This window comes from Bos indicus x Bos taurus, chromosome 11, assembly GCF_003369695.1.
Source record: "Bos indicus x Bos taurus breed Angus x Brahman F1 hybrid chromosome 11, Bos_hybrid_MaternalHap_v2.0, whole genome shotgun sequence".
NCBI classification, from domain to species: domain Eukaryota; kingdom Metazoa; phylum Chordata; class Mammalia; order Artiodactyla; family Bovidae; genus Bos; species Bos indicus x Bos taurus.
In genome coordinates, this window is record NC_040086.1 from 8,905,963 (window position 1) to 8,925,909 (window position 19,947).

Sequence of the window (19,947 nt, forward strand, 5' to 3'; positions counted from 1 at the left end):
CAGAGTGAGCATTTGAGGGTGCACACAAGTATATGCTGACTTCACCTGGCTCATTTTCCCCAAATTAGTTTCCTCTGTCACATATTTTTTATAAACTGCTTTTAATTCTTCCTTGGAATGAGGCAGCATATTAATTAACTAATAACTAATTAATTATTTGGTGAAAGTCATTTTCCGAAAGCCAAGTAACCTTTTCACTTTGACCTTTACAAATAACATTTCGCCCTTTGGGGACCAGTGGCAGCAAGGAAGATTTCATTTAGAATGAAATCATCACGGAGGTTTTTTTCAGCGTTGGTGTCTTGGTCTCTCGTGGAGCACTGGTGTTTCTCAGGGCTCCACAGCCGACTGTCTTTCCTCTCGGGCCCCAAACGAAACCCCATCTTTTCCCTCTCGCTGGGAATCAGGCTTGCACATTCTGCTCCGTGGCCCAGATTCAAGGCACTCCCCGAGGGGCACACAGTCCAGCCTCGCTGATTGATCCCTGGGTTGCCTAGAAAAGCTCCATTGTCTCTGAATGATGCTGGGACCAGTGAGAAGGTTAAAGACAGTGGCTCTGCCTATGGCTGCGAGGCATCCGCACCCTCCCTACGAGGGTGTTTGAGAGCGGAGCACAGAGAGGAGCGGAACCAGCCCACCGGCTCCTCCATCAGCCTGGAAGCAGAGCCGCCTAGAGACGGTGCTTCTCATCCGCAGGTCAGCCCTCCCTGGGTGCCCGGATACAGAGCAACAGACACACCACTGTTGTCTATTCTGTGCAAGGTTTATAGACACACACTTATGCACCTGCTGGGGCCCTTTAACTTGGTATACTTCAATATAAATGGAGCATCCAGCCTAAATTCTAATACTCATTTCTGCTTAATCCACAGAGCCTTGTGGAGCCTTATTCTGCTCTCATGATCATGCAGGGCTGGGAGACGGCTGGCTGGTACTGGTGCACACAGAAGTCGTGAGCATCCTGATTGTGATGCGAGACTCTTGGGGGTGCTGCAGTCACAATTGTCACAGGGCTGCTTTGCAAGCACAGAGATGGACCTAAAAGGGGGGGATAGCTGGGGATCTTCACAAAAGGGAGAAAGCAGCAGGGTCCCAGAATTTGCAAAGCAGTAAAGCAAATAAAAGCTTACTGTCTGGTAAAAGCACACTGTCTCCAAGACAGGTGACTGAAGTTCAGACTTGGGTACCACCACTTGGGACATTCAGCAGGTGACTAAGCCCCTGGAAGCCTCAGTTGGCTCACCTGTCAAACTGGGATACACGATGCGCTTCATGGGGTGTTTAAAGGCTTAACAAGGACAATGCACACAAGATGCGTGTTTCAATACCTTGGTACATGGTAAGCCCATAGTAAAATGTGGCCGTTATTATTACTGCTGCTGTTGTTGTCATGGAAATTCTCTTTTGAGTCTTTATGCTTAGAAATGAGAAAAGATTTGACTTTCCTCTCATCTTCCCTAACTCAGAGATTGAGCACACACTGCTGAATCCTGGTGGACCATCCACCCTCCAGGCCATGCAGAGGAGTTCAAAATGGAAGAGAGGGAAGAAGGTGCCCAAGACCTGGGTTAGAATCCATCATCTCCCACCAGCAGTGGCTCTGCAAGCATGGGCACCTCGCCTCCATGACAAAGTCCAGGCCACAGGTGGCAAGAATATTTTCAGAGGGAGTCAGAGGGACATCTCAGAGGTGGTCACTCTCCATGGCCCAGTAAGGGGAGAGAACAATGGCATTCCTACTGCTGCCTCAGTTCCCTGAGGACAAGAGGGGAAAACCCCATCACCCTTGAAGTGATGGCAGCGAGGGGTCTGTCAGGTTGGGTGTGGGGGAGTCTGTACTCTAAAATCTCACCCCACTTCAGTGGGCTCCACAAAGACCACATCCACCCACCAGTGGACAGCCAACAAGGGCTCCTTCCCAGCATCACCTGCCCACTGCCACCCCAACACTCCTAGGTTTCTCCAGTGCCCTGGGAAGCCAACTCAATGCTTTCCCAACCCCTACTGTGTACCTATCACATCTTTAAAGCATAAGGCTTGGCAAAAGAAAATTTAAAAATAAACAACTCTATATTTGATGCTTAATGCGTATATCCCTTAGAAAATCTATATGAAACTTTTCGCCCCTCTCAGAAAAACCAGTTTAGCTGCTAACCAATGCTACTGAATTTACTGAGACTGCAAGCTAGAAGTAGTTGATGCACACAGCCCAAGCTGGTCCAGCATTTCCTGCTAAGACCCAGAGGGCAGAGAGCATGCGGGAAACTGTGCCCAGTTTCCTATGCACATGAGGAACTTGCTTTACTCATACTACAAGGGGTCCCCCACTCTCACCACACATACACACACACACACACATGAGAGCTAGGTCTGGTGGGTTGATTCTGTTTAATAGACGGGGTAAGCTCTGTGCAGCCTGAGGAAGGTTAAAAAAAAAAAAAAAGGAGAATTCGTGTTGCTGCATTTATGTTTTGTTGTCCACTGATTTTGCTTCCAGGGCCGTCCACCACCCCGGGCCTAGTACCTCACAAATGAGACCTTTCCTTCCGGCGAACACAATGGTGGCTAATGTATCCAACTCACCAAAGTCAGAGTTTCACAATAGCACTATTTTCAAGATGCTTTTATATTTATTAGAAAAGGTATTTATTTTTTAATCGCGTCAAAACTCTTTGGACGTCTTGGGTTTTTTTTTCTTTTCCTTTCTTTAAGGACCCTGCATTTTGGGTTAAGGGCAGTAAATAGTAGCCAGTCCTGATTGGCCAACAGCTGTTTCTTTATGGGAACCTTACTTGCCAAGTAGCTGGACAGCGATACTCGCTTGGTATTCATGGGAAGTACTTGCCGAACAATAATGACAATAATTGCCTCTGATTCTTGTGTTTACAACACTGCCAAAGTATCATTAGGGCCTTATTTATAGATAATAATGCTTATTAATCACAAGTATTTGAATTTTGGAATGTATTAGATTAATATTCTTTTGTACCTCAGTTCTGTACTAATGCTGTGAAAGACATTTACTGAATGCAACTCATTGGGAATGCTTATTTTGAGCTGCAAAATAATGTGTGTAATTTGCAGGTGAAAGATAAAGAAATTACATGGCTACCTCTCAGCAGCCTGCACCGTGATCAATGGCCAATGTGGAGAAGTAGGCCCTGGCTCTAAAACGAGAAAAGAAAGAAGCAAAATAGCCATCCCTAGAGGTATTATTTCCCCCAAAAATCTTGTAAATTCTTATGACAGGAGAACTTCCTAATAATAAGTCTATTATCTTGTTTTGCCATAAATCTTTGGTGGATGGCATCATTTTATTGAAAGGGGTCTGGGGTAAAGACTAATTAGCGATTCTGCAACAAACCCACGTTGTGTAAGTTTTGGGAGTCTCAAGGGAGAAAAAGGGTAGGATGACTGGTAACTGGAAATAGCACAAGTATGCCTTGGGTTTAACTGTCCAGTTGCTACATATCCTTCACTTATTCATTAAATTTTTCTAGATGCTTGATTTTTGTGCAAGCAAACACTAACACTCTATTTCCTTATTTTTATGTGCATCTAGAAATAGGAACCATGAAAAATTTCAAAAGACCATCACACTTTTTCCAGGATTAACATTAATAAACAATTTCAGTTTGTGTAGTAAAACAACTTTATAAATAAATATGAAGTATTACTTGCCCATAGTTTTCACCTAGCCACTTCATCCTGATATTATAGCAAATACGAAATCAGCAATATTTTTTTTCCACCTAGCACACATTATTTGTTCTTGGAGTACCTTTATGTGTTAGAATAATAATACTTCAGTAGTTTAATTAGATGAATGCAAAAAAAAAAAGTAGTTCCATAATTTTCCAGAAACTTTTGAGAAAGAAAGCAAGGTTTATGAATATAAATTCTAGGTGCTATTTTTAAAATAATACTTGCCACTAGAAATCTTTTTAAACATTGCCTATCATTAAGATTTACTAATGTTCTTTAAGCTGAACCCAAATCATGCTCAACCTTATCCTACTTTACCAAAGACTACTTTAAAATAGTCTGTGGGCCTAATTACCACCGACAATGTATAATATTGTCCTGCCATATTTTCATCCCTCACATAAGGGTAAAGAAACGGCACCTTTGAATTAAAATTACACTGAGAAAATTGTCCTCCCTACAAGATCCTTGAAAATGTGTTCAGCACATGTTTCCAAGTCCAAGCATACAGGATTCTAATTCATTAAATGTATAATGCTAACATTTTAATCCACTGCTAAATGTAAATAACTTCAGCAATCCCAGTTGGGCTATTTAACATTTATTTAATGTATTTTATAATACGTGTGTGTGTCTCCTCTCATGGGGCTAAGTAGAAAGGTGAACAATTATCTAATAACTTCCATCAGTGTACTCCACCAAACCTGGTAAGTCAGGCCCCTCCTCTCTTTTTATTTATTTATCTAGTAACTATCTCACCTTGAGGTCCATTCAGGTGTGTGTTCTATCACTCCTAATCAGTACAATGAAGAATCAGGCAAGACCTTCTAGAATCTGTTGCTACCTTACAAATTTAATCACTATAGATAGCCAGTCTAGACTGTTCAAATTTCACTCCCTCTTCTTTCTTTTTTTTTTTTTTTAATAGCTAGGCAGAAGGGTGTGCCGCAATGCCTGAATTCTCCAAATAATTAAATTCCCTCCCTTATTTTGCCTTTGGTAGACATTGCCTAGTTCTCTCTTTAAAAGATGAGAGCAGCTGGATGAGGAAAGAGAATAAGGTTTTGAGAAAGCATAGAGGCACCTCACCTCAATGCGTGTCCCTGATGGAGCCTAAATAGTGAGGTTGAGTACCTGAACCCCACCCCCAGAGGTCCCTGAGGACCTCAAAAGCAGACTCACCCAGCTGCTCACAGACTTTAAAAAAAGCAAAGTGGGAGAGAGGGAAAGGAAAGGCAGAGAGGGAGGGAGGAAGGAGAGGAGGGAGGAAGAAGATGGCTAGTCCATGAAGCTGGAGTTTAAATGTGAGACTATTACGAAAATAATTCACTTCGAAAACTGCTTTCACAGAATAAGTTGGTCTCCACCAATATCCGAGCAGTTCTCTAAGAGCCTGGTTGGCTATGAAACTTGATATCTGTCAACATTTTATAGTTGCCCTGAGTTAATAAGCTATTTTCCTTCTTTGCTGTAACTGACAAATTTTTAAAAATTGCATCTTAGATGCCTACCTTCTGGGGAGTTGTATTTGCTATGTTATAGTTCTTTCTGCTTTCCGGCCACAGAACACCAAAGTATTTATTCTTACAAATCTTTCTACGTGTGTAACTTGAGCTTACTAAAACAGTCCTTTACTCACTTCATTAATTAAATCGACAGAAAAGATGCTTTTACACTTTTGGAGTGAATGACTCTTTATCCAAATTTTTGAATACACATTGTTCAATTTTAGATCATTATATAGCATGTGTCTTTTCCTACCAAACCACACTGTCATGTAGAAATCTTTCTAAAATAAAAGCCTAACTTATGCTTACAGTTGATTTAAAACCCCATCTACAGTAAAATTCTTTTACTTTTTTCAAGAATATTCTTTTTAATTTTTTTTTTCATTTATGGCATTTCCATCATTTTAACTTCAAATTTTTAACAAATTAAAAAACAAACCTCAAAATAGCACTTGGGCTAAACTAATTTTTATTTTCACAAGCTCATCACTAATATTTAGATACCATGGATGAGGCATCAATCTTTGAAATACTCTGAAATAAACAAGCAATAAATTACATGTGGGAATAAATGCCATCATAAACACCATATATATATTTTCAGTAAAGAAATACACATTTACATAAACATAGAAAAGCTGATAAAATAATTTGTAATATCAGTAAAAATAACTCACACGAGAGAGCTCCTTCTATCATGGTCTTCAAGAAAATTTCAAAACTTTATCATTCTGATTCTTTTTATCAATGAGAACAAATAACTCTTCAACCATAACATTAATGTATAATGTTTCTTTACATTTGCTCAGTGTGAAGGAGTGCTTGGAGTCTTGCCAATGTATTCATTTTAATTAAAAAAAGTCTTTGAAAATACAAAAATTCAAAACAATATCTAAAAAGAAGCAAATAAGTTAACATGCCATCCCATATTACACAAATCATCTCAAGGATAAATATGTGCCTCCAACTTGCTTTCTCATTTCGAATTATCACTAGACTAGTGAGCGTCTTTTAATGATAGAAAGGTCTACAAAATTAAACTACTTTAAAAATGTTTTCTTTACAGCAGAATGAAAAATAAAACTAATGTTCTTTTTCACTGTGTGCCGAATTTAATTTTTGTCATAAGACAATAGCATTTCATTTGCAGGGGAAAAAAAGACGAAAAGTACCTGAATTTAGATAGAATGTTTATATTTAAATTCTTAAGTATGATGTCTTTTTTATTTATGTAAAATGAGTTGTTTGTAGTATTTTAAAAGGGAGCATGCTGAAAATATTAATATAGTGTATGGATTTTTTCCTACTGACTCTTATGGTGTCATCTAGGGCTGGCACAATTCATATTTCAAAAGCAATTTTAAACTTGTTTTCAATAGGGATAAGATTTACTCTTTTATTTTAGGACTATCTGTGATAGAATGTATTGTTAATCATAGAAGTTTGGTATATTCCACATGGGCATGTTATATGCAAATGTATTCAGTTGGGGTATGTATATATTTTGTTATGTTATGTACATAAACATCTACCCTCGTGCATATGTATATTTACATCATGTATAAATATGTGTATATTACCAAAGGGTCTTATACTGAAGGGGAGGAGGAGCTTTCGGGGGACTGCCATACAATATTTTAGTTGACTGTTCACTGAGGCTGTTTTCTATGAGAGTAATTAGGTTTCCTTTTTTCACAGCCCCCAAGGTGGGTGTTTATAGACACGGTTTAGTTATTACTGTTTTCCAAAAGGCTAGTTTTTTAATCTTACGTCTACATATGCTTTAAATAAATTAGTGGTTGCCCACCCCCTACCTTGTCCTTCTCTTAGGAAGGCCTATGGGCAAACATCTTGATAAATAATTCAAAGAAAAGCTAAACTTTGATTCCAAAAAACAAAGTTCATCTAGTTAAACACTGACATTTTACTATTAACATTCTTTACTAAAATTTAGCTGTCTATACAATATCTTATAAAAAGGAGTGACAAATAGTATGAGGATACTGGTAGGTTAGGGTCTTTGGAGGTAAGTGTGTGCAAATTTTACTTAGGGACTTTCTCCAGAACAGGAGGTCTTAAAAGAATTGCCACTGAGCATTAAACCACCTAACGTCCACGTAAATCCAAGAAACAAGAAATATATACCACCAGTATTTCCAAATTATTGAAAATCCTTAGATGCAAACGTTAGGACAAAAAGAAGACACTAAAAGTATTTATAAAGTTTATTTTTAGGATCCTCTGAAAGTCATGTTATCAAAAATACAGTCGGGCAATTGGGTTCATATTCTCAATGATGGAGAGAAATATTTAGCCTTTTTCTGAATTCTTCCTGCCTTGTGTTCTCCCTTGAGAGTTGAACAATCTGGATGGGGCTGGTTAACGTCCTAAGCAGGAGGAATTTCATTTGGCCCAAGTTTTCTTCTATTAGTCTGCTTTTCTCTTTTCTAATAGGAGATAACGGACAGCCCTGTTTTGTATGAAATTATGGAAATCAGAGACTGGAGGAAGGGGGAATCACTATTTCAGAACTGAAAAGGTGTGCGTGTCTTCACTCCTCACCCCCCCCCAAAAAAAAATTCCCATCTCTAGAAAGGAGCCAGCAAACTGGCCGGCTTAATTCTCATCTCTAGAAAGGAGCCAGCAAACTGGCCGGCTTAAAAAGTGATTTTTCGAAAAAAAAAAAAAAAAAAAGTGATTTTTCAACTGGTTCCTACTTCTACTCTATGCTTCCAAACATAAAAACAACCTCCACGCAAGCCCTCTTCAAGGCCAAGACCCGAGAGGAAGCAGATACCCGAGTCCCTGAAATCCAGTCTCAAGGGCAAGCGGGAGCCTGGGAAGGATCTCGGCCACATTTCTCAGCGAACACTGTCCCTTTTGGGCTCCCCCGGCTCACGTGAGTCCGGGGATCCGTGAACATCCCAGGACCCCAAGAGGGATCTCTCGGGTCTCAGAAAGGATGAAGCGAGGATTAAGACACCTGTATGGGGGCGGGGGAGCTCTAGGTGGCAGATTTACATCTCCAGGCTGCACCGGCGCATTCCTCACCACCTCCTGCCCTGCCCTGCCCTGCGCGCGCACCGCACGCCCACGCAAGCCTCCCGCGCACACGCACACCCCGCAAGCGCGCACACGCGCGTACACACCCCCAACGGACACATCGCGCGCACACACCGATCACGCATGCGGCACGCACACCTACTGACCCGGACACACACTCCGCACGAGCGCACACACCCCCAACGCGCGCGCACACACACACACACACACACTGCACACACACCCCGACAAACACACCGATCACGCACGCCGCACCCACACATACAGACCCTGACACACATACCCGGACACACACCCCGCACGCGCACACACGGGCGCATACACATACCGATCACGCATACCGCACTCACACACACACACACACCCAGACACACATACTGATCCCTCACACGCACGCACGCCGCTCGGAGCCGCTCTCCTCCGCAGGGAGGGCCCCTGGTTCGGGGCACTGCCGCGTGAGGGGACAGCGATGCTCTCCGGCCTCCAGAGCCAGCGGGCCAGGAACAAGGCTGTGGGCCGCGGGTTCCAGTGGGGGTTGCCAGGCGCCGACAGTAGAGGGGCCGGGAGCCGGGCGGAAGGGCCAGGGAAGTGTGGCCGGGCGCGCCCCCCGCCGTCCTCCTGCAGTCTCCGGCTCCGCCGCCGCCGGGCCGGGCGCGGCAGTGGGCAGCGCGTGAACCCCACGCCGCGGGGCCTCCCGGGCTCGTCCGGCGCCGGCCTGCAGGGGGCGCCGCTCGCGGGGCCTTGGCCTCGGGCGCGGAGGAGGGGCCGGGTGGCAGGCGCCGAAGCAGGCTCGGCCCGCGTCCCCGGAAGGCGCGCGGAGCTGGGAGGCTGATGCTCGCCTGCGGGCTGGTGACGGCGCTCTCACACTTGTCACCGCCTAGCCCGCTCTCGGGTCCCGCGGCAGGAGAGGGCATGGGCGCTGCCCGAGAGCCCGCCTCCTGGACGGTGGGCTCCACCTGCCTGCTCGGAGCTCGGGGTAGGAAAGGGAGCTCGTCTCTCCAGCTTGGCCGCGCGGGGACTTCGGAAAGTTTTCTACCACACCTGGGACGGAGGCTGAAGAAGCGCGAGCCTGCTGCCAGGCTGGGACAACCCGAAAGCACCAGAAGCGTCGCCAGCCAGCAGCACCCCCGACGTCCCCGGCAGTCAGCCCCTTCCCTGGCCCGGCGGGCCCTGGACCCGGAGCCGGAGAAACCTGGCAGTCCCAACGACCGCCTGGTGGGCTCCGCGCCGCTACCCGCGGGAAACGCGCGCCCTGCGGCGTCGCTGGAGACGGACGGCTGGGTCACAATCCCAGAGGAACGGAGCCGCGTCCTCGCAGGGCAAGGGCAGGGGGGGAGGTCCAGGGCCCCTGCAGATGTTCCAGGGGGGCGCCCGGGCCGAGAGTGCCTTCGGAGCGGAACCTCGAACTCCAGGGGTGCCCACGTCCCTTTCTCACTCCAGATGTTCAGCTGAGCTCGGGGTGAGGACTGTCCCCCGTCCCGATCTGGACCCAGCAGCCAAGGCCAGAGGTGTGCAGATTTTTTTTAAGACCCACCCACATCTTATAAATGTGAGATTGTTATCAGGCAGCCCAGATTACTTAAAGCGTACCATTTCTCCGCGATCCAATTTTATTAGGATTTACTCTCATTTGTGCTGGGCTTCTCTGGGGAAATAATGCTTTGATTAATGTAATCCTGGCCCAGGATCCGCCACATGCCCCTCGCCCCTCTCCCAGGAGAAAGGGCCTGTTTGACAAACAATAACAGAGCAGCGACTCTTGCAATCTGGCCCACACCTTTGGGGGCGGCTAGGAAGAAGGTAACACGCGATCCCACGCCGTTTGCTAAATGCAAGGCTGAGAGGAGGAAGCGGGCCTCTGCGAAGTTTCCAGACGCAAAGCCCCGGGGCTCCGAAGCGCGGGGGCTCCTGGAGAGGTACCCTCGATGGGTGCGCGCCTGGATCCTGTGAGCGCCCGCCCTCCGCTCGCTCCGGCAGTCTGCCTCTTTGTCCCCAGCCACAGGCCTCGGCGACCGGGGAGTCTGCGCGCTCCGCGTGGGCAGCCCCCGGACCCAGGGTGCGTCCACAGCGCCCACGCGCGGCCCCCAAGCACTTCGAGAGCAGATCTTAGGGGAGAACCAGGCGCCGACCCGAGGCGCCCCGCCGCTGCCAGAAAGCTGGAACCCGGGGCCGAGCCTCTGCGGCTCCCCTCCTTCCTAGACACCCGCATCCCTCCTGCCGTGCCCACACGCACACAATGCGAATGCGCGGGGACCTGCGCTCGCCGCTGCGGCTGGCCGAGAGCGGGCGCCCCCTTCCCGCTCCCCTTCCTCCGGCGCCGCCCGGCCCCCGCCCCGAAGGAGAACAGCTCAATTACGAAAGGAGCGCAGGAAGAAATCACGGGCTCCGAGGCGTCTGCCGACGCTCCTCGGGTCCCCGTCCCCGGCGCCCGGTCCCCACCCCCACCGTCCCCAGCTCGCGGAGGGCGGGGGCGCGGCGGGGCGAGGGGTCCTACCCTGCTCCGCCAGAACAAAGCCCACCGCGGGAGCTCGCGGCCGTGCACCGAGCCGGTGACAAAGGCGGGCGGACGGCAACGAGCTCCACGGCCAGGCTCCGGCGGCGGCGGCGGCGGGAAGGAGGCCTCTAAGGAGATGCCCAGCCCTCCCCGGGCTGCGGCAGGTCGCCGCGGTGTCCCCGGTGACCGGTTAGGGTGACTCAGCGTTTCCCTGCGCTCCATCCCGCACCCGTTCTGGTCTCCCTTCCCACCCCAACCCCCCGCCCCCGGTGCGGCTGGACCGGCTCTTCTCCGTCCCTCCCGCTTGCTCCCCAACCCCACTTGTTCTACCCTACTCTTTCTCCCCGGTCCTTTTGCTTTTAATCGCTTTCCATTTTTCTTTTTCCCTAGAAAAGCAAGGCTAATTCGACTTCTGAAGGCCGCTCTGGGTGTTCAGATAACAGTCTCAAAGTCCTTGAGGACAGTGTTTATGGAGACAAGGGGAGTAGTGGGTCCCCTTCATTTTATTATGCAAACGGTGCTCTCAATAAAATAACATTCAGTCTAAGGAAGCGGAGCTCGGCCTTGGGACCCCCACCAGCCGCTGCCTTTGCCAGAGAAGCAGCTTCGCAGGGTCGCACATCACAGCAGGGGGCGGGCAGGCATACCCTGCCGCCGGGAAGAGAGGTCCCCAAGGCGAACCTTCCGAGGGAACGCCCCAGTCTGGCTTCCTAACCCTGCAAAGGAGTCGCTTGCCAGATCCCAGCGCTGACATCCTAGAGTTTTTCAGGTTTAGGAGACTTTAATTGTCACTGTTTTTCCAAGTGAATTTTTGTTTCATTTCTGCGATGTGAATTTCAAATAAAGGGAACACAGTCTAAGCCATTTGGACAATACATATCTTGACTTCCGGAGGTTTTCTGCATTCTGATATAATATTAAATTAAAATCTGACGTCTGTCCAGCAGCACTGTGAGCTTGGGATCCTCTCCTTAGGCTCTACTGGGCAACCAAGCTCCCTACCTCGAAATCTGGGGGGAGGAGGTGGGCCTTCAAAACTGTAAGCAAACACAAAACTTTTAACTGGGGACTAACCAGCCCCAGTTTGCATGAAGCTGCGGTGAGCAAGTTCTACAGCCAAAGACTCTTTGCCAGATATTTCAGTGCTGAAATGATATTGCTGCAAACCAAGGAGTATCTGAAGTAACAGATACTATGACGACTGGGACTATATTCTAAAAGTGAACAAAACAGCCGACCTTTCTTGAAGACCCCCTAAGGCTGGTGGTCCAGGGTAGGGAGAGAACAGGGCAGTGAAGCGGGAGTTTTCATATTCACAGGAGAGAACGTGCTACAGAAGCAGCATTTGGGGAAAATGCCCAAAAGAGCAGCCTCCAGCCTGATGAGCTGTGATCTGCACCCAGCTCCTCAGACAATAGCTAAGTTCAAGTGTCAAAAAAAATCGAATTAAAAAAAAAAACCACCCAGAGGCACCCAAGTGCAAGAATTGTTTCCTAGTGTGCCACAAAGACTCATCCATCAGCGGACTACCTAGTTTCAACTCAGAAGAAGTTGTATAGGGAATTTGGGGGTTTCTGGGCCAAGGGTGTCCTCAAGAAAGAGAATTATTTCTGTTAAGGCCACAAGCTTGGGGTTGGGGGGGTGGGTGGGGATCCAACCACCCCCCTGGCAAAGCCGAGTTAATATTTTGTTTTTCAAAACACAGACACAAAAACACCAAGTTGACCTTGGAATAGTTTTCTAGCTAGACCTACCCACATGTTTTTGTTAATAAATCATCATCGTCACTCCAGTCCATCAGCTGGGCTCTCAGTTACCTAGCCCTTCGAATTTAAATTCTAAGAAGAACATTGTGGGGGCGGGGGTTGAAGGGGGACAGGCCAGAATAGTCCATCATGTAGTGTCAGCCACGGCTTCCCTAGCGATTGGTAGCTTTCATTACCAGACTTGGCAGGTGCATGAATGCAGCTACCGTGGGCAAACTGTGGGAAACGGGCTGTTTTTAAAGCATATACTCGATTGCCAACTTATCATGCGTTCTTAACTTAGGTCCCACAATCTGAGATAGTCTGTAGTTTAAAGCTTTCCTATAGGCATCAGAAGTAAAGCTTCTTGCTTTAGGGTGAGAGAGCACAAGTGTCTGACTTGATCATTGCTCCTTCCAGCCTGTCTAAGAGAACCAAGTGCTTGCTCCTTTCCTACAGATCAGATCAGTCAGTTATCAAAGTGATATGAAGAAGAACGAGGGGGAGCCATTGGGACGCTTCCAAGAATTTGGCAAGATGGAGAAATAACTCACCCACCGCCAAGCCAGGCGACAAATGCTCGTCTCCACCCAAAAGCTACTGTTGAAGAACCCTTTCCTTTGTATACAGCACTCGGTGTGGGTAGAGAGTATGTAGAACATTTTAATTTGTAAATGCTAATGGCAGTGTGCTTCTATACTGCCACGGTATCCGAAGGAGCACTTTATCGCTCTCAAATGGGAGCAAGTGAGTAAATACCCACTTTGAATTTTGTACACTTGACCCAGGTAGTGTTCTTCATTCTCTCATTTGGCAAAAGCAATTTCACTATCCCCAACAATTAAAAGTCTATAGCTTGGCCTGACTCTTTGGATCTTAATTCATATCCAGCTTGATTGTTTTCACCTCCAAATCGTTACGGAATGTTACGGTCTCTATAATATGTCAGTTCTTGAATTAACTTGTTGCTTTACCCAGAATTATTATTTTCTATTTCCTTTACTTTAGATAACCTAAGAATGTAGATATCATGAGAAACAAGCTTTTCTTTTGTTACAGGCTTTTTTAAAAAGTAACTTTGCAAAAAAGGAACATACGCAGCAGCCAAGATAGGAACGATCCCAGATCTCAGGAAAAGTGATACCGAAAATCATGTTCCAAATATGTATAGAGTTCTTAACCATTGTTTTGCAAAATGCCCGGCTAAATAGAAAACCTGCCTTTTTCCTTAGTAATTTAAAAAATGCATTCAGCAGCTCAGGGCATGCAAAATAACCTAGAGCTTTGAGGCACTGGTCCAGTGCCTGTGGATCTCCCCCAGAAATCTTTTGTCTGAAATGTCCAGAGAGCTGAAGAAAAAGCAATGTTTGGGTTCAGATTACACGTTTCTTCCATCTTCTACTTTGTGCTATTTGCACAAACCTGCCTGTACATTTCCTGACTCTAAATGTGAGAGCTGGCGGATAAAAATCCTGGAATTAAAATATTTTTCAAAGTGCTCCCTTGCATATGTTACTCACATAATTTCCAACCCTCCTAGATGAAATACCACTTACATCCAAACCTTGACTTTCGCAAGTTAGTTTCAAAGAAAAACTTCTGGCTGGATCCTGGCTGGCTTAGAGTCAAGTTCGAAAGAATAAGGTGTCTTTCCCCCTCCTGCAGAGCCCCCAGCCCGGGGCCCTTCTCCAGGCTCGGTGACACACAGGTGCCGGGAGCTGCTGAACCGTGGAAACCAGCTTCTCACTTCCAGTCACTCACAGCTCCCCTTTCTGAGTCAAGCTTTCCAAATCTCCTTGGGAAAACTGTTAGTGACAAACTGACTAATTTCTCAGAACCGGGGAGCATTTGCCCTTCACTATTTCAGGAAGTTTTCCTCGAATCTTTTCATCCTTCACCACAATAAAGTTCAGTCTTCCTTGGCTGTATCTAAAAATCTCTAGGGCGGAAACCCTGAGCTCTGTGAAAACTTTTCTGCAACTGCATTAAGTCGTATTGTGCTAAAAAGTTCCAAGCTCACAGTGACCTCTTACCGTCGGCTATTTCGTATTTCCTTTTCCCTAACAAGCCCTTTCAAGGATAAATTCAGAATCTTGCCACAATCAGAGGAGATGCCAAGATTTAAAGGCGCCGTTATATATCGAATGGAGTAAAAGAGATTCAGGAAGCCTGGACTAAGTCTCCAGGAGCTGGGGTTTTATTTAGAAGTCAAAGCCTGCCTCAAGTAGAAGATTGTTCACCATTTAATAGATAATACCTTTAGAATACATCTTTCTCTTCTTGACTGTTTCCCCAAAAATACAACCTGAAAGGTAACCTATGGAGTAGGTTACCGCATATCCCTAGGAATTTTGCAAAGCGTTTCTGCTTTCACTGCCCAACTCTGTTTTCCATACTTATATCCTCTTCACAGAAAGACATGGAGGAATACTGTTTTAAGCCGGTTTTCCTTTCTCAGGCCATTTCACAGATGGGGCTGAGTGGGAGGGAGATGGGGAGGTCATTGTCCCCCTATTTTAAGGCCCTGTGTTATGCAGTGAATTCGCTCCTGGTTGTGAATATGCATAGAAAGGTAGGGACCATTTGTGCATTTGGCAAGTTAAGCTTTTGAAAACAGCTACATTTTACAGCGTACCTGCTAAGACGAGTCAGTGCGCCCCCTGCTGACAAGTCAACACTTCGACTCCCGAGCACTTCCAAAGTTTATTTTGTTCAGTAAACCGTGTCATATAAAATTAACAACAACCAATAAAATTAGCTTATATGTTTCAACTGTAAAAGTCCAAAACAAAATAAAGCTAGTTTTGGTGGCGCTAGAAATCTCTAGCTTGGCTTCTTCTCTTTGGCTGAGCCACGGTCCTTTTATCTAAAGCCCAGTGCACAAACATATAGCTTAATGTGGCCAGTGTTCTTCCTTTTCTTTCTCTCTCTATGGCAACCAATATGCTCTGCTCAGAAATGTTCCCCATCAAGGAAACAAATGATCTTCAGGGAGCAGCTCTATATGGCATCTGGTCCAATGGAGCACAGAGAGTTAACCTCAGTCAAAAGCGACGCTGCCAAGCACGCAAACAGGGAGTGGAAAACTGGCGATCCTTACCCCTCCCCAACTGAAACCTCTTCCTCCCTCCTGACAAACCATTTCATTGATTTGGCATCAACTGTTTCCAGAGAAATTACAAATTTCCAATTGCAAGGTGTTCTGGAGACAAAAGTGCAATCATATTCCAGCTATTTGAGGCTACTAACCCCGCCCCCCCCCCACCACCACTCCAGAGGCTCGCCTTCCTCTAAAAAGAACAAAACCAAGAATCTTTTAGCATCCTCTCCAGCCCATTTCACTAAAGTAAGGTGCTCACACGGGCTTGGACTTGGCCTAGCTAATTCCACCATCCAATTTTCTCTAATTATCTGCAACTAGCAAGTAACTGTACCCTTCATTTTTACTAAAAGCCAGGGACCAGAGGCAAGGGGGTGGGGTGGGGGGAAGCAAGGGCAGCTGTCAAGAATAGCAAACACAGTAAGCCACTAAAGCTCCAGCCTCCTTTGGGAATAAAGTGTAGGGTGTCCTGGTTAGTTTTGATTGATCACCCTCCTTCTGATGGACTTTCACTACCGAGTGGAAAGGCTGCAGTGTGCCGCCTGCTCGCCAGACGCGGCGATAACCAGGGGGGCACCGACTTCCTGCCTCTTCTTCCTCCCCTGCTCCTTCTTCTCCACCTCTCTGCCCTCCCTTTGCCAAGCCCCCCCCCCCTTACTCCACCCCTCTTCTCCCAGCAGGAATCCCCCACCCCAGTCCCAGGCAGGCACACATAGTTCAATACATCAGCATTAGCTACAGGGCTTCTTCCCCTCTAGCCCAGATTCTCTAGTGGGGGTGGGGAGGCGGGGTGGTAAGAAATCCAAAAGCAAGAAATATGTATACTACTGCGTGCTTCATCATCACTTCTTTTCTGGGGCCTTCGTATTTCCCTAACAATCAACAATTAAAATTAATAGCACTCTCCTCCTCCTTCCCAGGAAAAAAAAAAAAAACAAGTGAAGTGCCTTGCTGTGGCGATCCCTGGAAGGAGTCCACCTTTTATGTAATATTTTCGGAGGGCTGGGTTTTTGAACTCTCCCCCCAACACTGTTCCTCTTCCTTCCTTCAAAACAGCTGCCCGTGAGCTCTCTCTCGTCCCAAGCCCTGAAAATAAGCCCCCAAGCCTACGAGAGCCTACCGAAAACGGAAAGGAGGGGCAGAAACGAGAACGCAGGGAAAGAAAATGAAAAACACTTACCGAGCAAACTTCCAGGATTAGATATTAAAATAAAGGAAGAGGTTTTATTTAAAAAAAAATAAATAAGGTGACTGGTGGGGGGAAAAGACATATTCTCAACTCCCCAGAAGCGGTACCTCCTCAGTCTTCTCTTTCCTCTGACTCCTCTAAGCCCGGCTCTCCACTCGTCTATTATTTTCACCAAAATATATGAAAATGTATGCAAATGAAAGTCAGCACTAACTGTTCTCCCCTTGTTATATACTTTGGATTTTTTTTTTTTCCAGACAAAACAATCACACTCGGCAGAGGGAGGGGGCGGATGGGTGGGGCTGGGGAGCGACTGGAGAACTAAGTACGCGGAGGCGGAGGACCGAGGGGACCCAGCTCGCAACAGAAGTGCATTTCTGATTTCGAGGAGCACGGCGTTTTGGGGGGCTTCCCATACGCGCACACACCCTCCTTGAAAAGAAAGAAAGTGGATGTGTTTGCGGAGGCGCTCTCCCGTTTCATCAGGCCACCTGAGACTGCTTTTGAAAGCGTGTACTGTGAAATTCATAGCGGTAATTTAGACAAAATCCTCACTGTATATTAATGAAAGGGGCCCCATGGCTCTGTTCCTACCCTCCCCATTCAGTGTAAACAAAACCACGAGACTCTCTCGGTTTTTGAGTCGGATCCAAGCAAAATCGGCAGGAAAAGAAAACACGGGGTGCTGGCACCGACTATTCAAACGCCTGCACCTGGAGATCTCAGATTTATTGAATGAAATCTGTGTTCCATCTTCCATATATACATACACGCATACATAAATAGGAAAGGGAACCTTAAGGGGACGCAGAGGTAAAAATCCGTTCTGTCTGGGGTTTGGTTACCGCTGCCCTTCAGGTCTATATCTTCGCAATAATGGATCCGCTAAAACCCACCTAGGAGGGCATCTCTCCCCCTGCACACAGGAGAGGGACCACATCACACACAAGTGCTCCGCGCCCACCATTCATCACGAGACCTCGCAAGGGCTTCAAGGCTGCGGCTAAGCTGGGGAGCTCCGGACCTAACCAAGCCCCCACCCCCGCCACCGAAACTGACTGCGCGCGGCAGAGGAATTATTCGCCGGAGAAGGGCAGCCCCCAGCACCCCGGCGGCTCCGCGTCTGCGTCCAGGGCGGCCGGGTGCGGGGTGCACGCGCACGCACACTCATTAGGGACGATGTATTTATTGAATGTCCGAGTCGGGTTAGTTCACTGGAAATCCCCGAGGAGGGTTCAATTTGCCCTTGTTTTCGTTGCCACTTTCTCTTTTTTCTTGGTTCGCTGAGGCTCCTCTGTGCAGCGTTTCCGCTCGGCCGCGTCCCCCACCCCCGCTCCTCCCACCCACCCCGCGCGCTCCCCCCCCTCCTCCCGGCCCCCTTAACTCTTTCCGCCGGGCTAGACTGCGATCGCGCTCCCCGCCGCCAGCCCCAGCCGCGCCGCAGACCATCCGAGGCCGGAGAGACAGAGAAAGCCCCCACCGTGCCTAAGAATAGTGAGCCCAGGCCAAATACCACTAACAGCCACCGCACCGAAATAAAGAAACGCACACCCGCACCCACACCCGATGTGAGCGGTGGAGGGCGCGGCTGGCGGCCCGCTCCCCTAGGCCGCTCCCGCTGCGGCAGGCTTCCCGACGCCTCGGGGCGGGGGTGGGGGGGGGGGACACACTTACGGTGTGTCTAGGGGGGAAGGTCGGCCGATCTCTCCGCCGCCCGTGGGCACCCCCGACTCGCAAGGGCACGCGCGCTCCTCGCAGGAATCCCGGCGGAGGGGCGGGGGAGGAGAGGCGGGGTGGGGAGCGCGCGGCGGGCTGCGGTCCGTCTCGCACGCGCGGGCCCCGCGCCGGTCCCGGGCTGCCGGTCTCCCAGGCGATGGCATCCGAGACCTTAAACAAAGGGGGCCGCCGCCGCCGGCGCGAAGCGGCTGCGGAAAGTCGCGGTGGCTGATTTCCAAGGAGCGTGGCTGCTACCCGGTCTTTCGGCGCCGCGAGCTCCCTCTTTCCACCCCCGCCTCGGTAGGGACGGGGGACGGCCAGTGAAGGGAGAAGGAAACTTTGAAACCGCTGGGGACACGGCTGCCTATAGGTATTAGCGTGAATGGCGCGTCCTTGCCGCGCGCGGTACGAATCTCCGGGATGCGGTGGGGGAAGGGGAGGGCGGCATAACGCAGTACCAGGTGGACTGTGGAGGTTGCTATTTTTCGCGATTTTTCCCTCTACGATCTCCTTCTGACTCCCTCCCTCCCCTGCTTGGCCCCCCCCCTACCCCACCCCCGCCGTCTCTCCCCTTTCTTCCCTCCCGCCTTCCCAGACCTATTGCGCTGCCCAGAGCCCAGGAGGGATGGCTAACGTCTCGGCCGGACACTAAGAGTTAAGATGTGGCGGAGGGGGCGGCGGGGGAGGGGGCGGCGGGGGAGGGGCGGGGAGGAGAAAGTGGCGAGCGGGAGGGAGGCGGCTTGGGGAGGATAAGGGAGGGGGAACGACAGATTTCCAGCTTCTACGACGCTCTGCCTAAATTAAAAAGCAACCAATCGGAACCGCCGGAAGGGGGGCCGCGCGTCCTGAGCCAGTCATTCCGGGGCTGCCAGTCACCCAGCGGGTAGCCAATCAGCGGGGGCCCCGGTGCTCGACTTCCTTGTGTTTGGGAAAGTGTGGTGGTGGGTGCGCGCTCGCGGCGGAGGGTAAACATTCGACAGTCCCCGCTCGGAGAGGGAGGGACAGAGAGAGGACTGTCAGATCGGAGCCGAACCGGCGGGCGAGAGAGGGAGAGAGAGAGAGAGGGAGGGAGAGGGAAGGAGCTAGGGAGAGCGCGCGAACCGGGGCGCACGGCGAGCTCCCCCGGCAACTCCGCTCCGGCACGGCCAGCGCGCGCGCCGTCGGTGCAGCCTCCGCGCCGTGCGTCGTGCCCACTGGAGTTGGTTGTGTATCAAGGATCCCCTATATGCACACACACACCTCCATCTCCACCAATGCACTCTTCTTCTTCTTCCTCCTCATCCTCCTCCAGACCTCTGCTGGGAAAAAAATAAAACACCAACCCCAACCGTCAGCAGCAAGGTAACAGAGAAACGGGACCTCGTGTTTTCGCCTCTGCAGCTTTTTCCTTGTTATACTTGTCTCCTACTCTCTGCCCAAAAGGAAAG

At 48.7% G+C, this 19,947-nt stretch overlaps 1 long non-coding RNA gene across 10 annotated transcripts in view; it reads right to left on the reverse strand.

Moving 5' to 3' along the window:
* The window catches only part of LOC113900988, an 80,462-nt gene extending 61,392 nt beyond the window's left edge, over positions 1-19,070 (reverse strand). For 4 of the 10 annotated variants that reach the window (XR_003513274.1, XR_003513275.1, XR_003513276.1 and 1 more), the window contains exon 1: positions 16,796-18,114. This is a non-coding gene — a long non-coding RNA (uncharacterized LOC113900988). Of the gene's footprint in view, positions 1-16,795; positions 18,116-18,478 lie in introns of those variants that run through there. The other 6 variants (XR_003513272.1, XR_003513280.1, XR_003513281.1 and 3 more) reach the window with 4 other exon arrangements.
* Positions 19,071-19,947: the final 877 nt, after the last annotated feature.